Source organism: Rhinoraja longicauda, chromosome 37, assembly GCF_053455715.1.
Source record: "Rhinoraja longicauda isolate Sanriku21f chromosome 37, sRhiLon1.1, whole genome shotgun sequence".
Lineage (NCBI taxonomy): Eukaryota > Metazoa > Chordata > Chondrichthyes > Rajiformes > Arhynchobatidae > Rhinoraja > Rhinoraja longicauda.
The window spans coordinates 2,350,247-2,350,985 of record NC_135989.1 but is presented as its reverse complement, the minus strand read 5'-3'; the positions used below and the strand labels follow the sequence as shown (position 1 = coordinate 2,350,985).

Here is a 739-nt window from a genome sequence, read left to right as displayed (position 1 = left end):
CAGGGGAGAGCGCGAACGCAGTCCCCCACTACCACAAATTTTGCAGTCGAGTATCCCGCATTTGGGGACATCGCAGGCGTCAGCACACCCGAAGTGCAATGGGATAGCCTCGTCCTGGGCGATCAGCCATCATGACCACTGATTCTCCCCTGCCAGGTAAGTATGCTTGGTATCGGCTGCTCACGCCCTCCCAACCACTGTCACCACTCCTTTACCCCAACACGAGCCGCGATTACAAACCTTAGATCGCATCTTCTTAGGCACTCACTACCTATAAACATAGTATAACTTTATGTATTGCCATTCATTCTCGTCTAAACTACTGTCAGGTTTCACAAATTAAAGCTTCGTGTTCGTCCTTTATATTTGCATATCTTCCCTAAATGGAAGTGACCCGGCTGGCCTCCAGCCTGCAGTTCTGCAGTTCTCCGCTGGATGTCAGCATCAGCCTGACCCTTGGTTTCATTCCCAAATAAAAGACACATAGTGCTGGAGTAACTCAGAGGGTCAGGCAGCCTTCAGTTTGGTTTATTTTGGTTTAGTGTAGAGAGACAACGCAGAAACAAGCCCTTTGGCCCATCCAGTTCGCAACGACCAGCGATCCTTGTACAATAACAATATCCTACACACACTAGGGACACTTTTTACTTCTATACCAAGTCAATTAACCTACAAAAATGTACGCCTGGAGTGTGGGAAGAAACCAAAATTCTTGGAGAAAACCCACGCAGGTCACGGG

The 739-nt window shown here is 48.3% G+C and overlaps 1 non-coding gene across 1 annotated transcript; it reads right to left on the bottom strand.

Annotated features, from left to right (window-relative positions):
- LOC144610745 (U1 spliceosomal RNA) lies at positions 1-164 on the bottom strand. Its single transcript, XR_013549450.1, has one exon. It is a non-coding gene; the product is annotated as a U1 spliceosomal RNA (small nuclear RNA).
- Between the last annotated feature and the right edge of the window lie 575 nt (positions 165-739).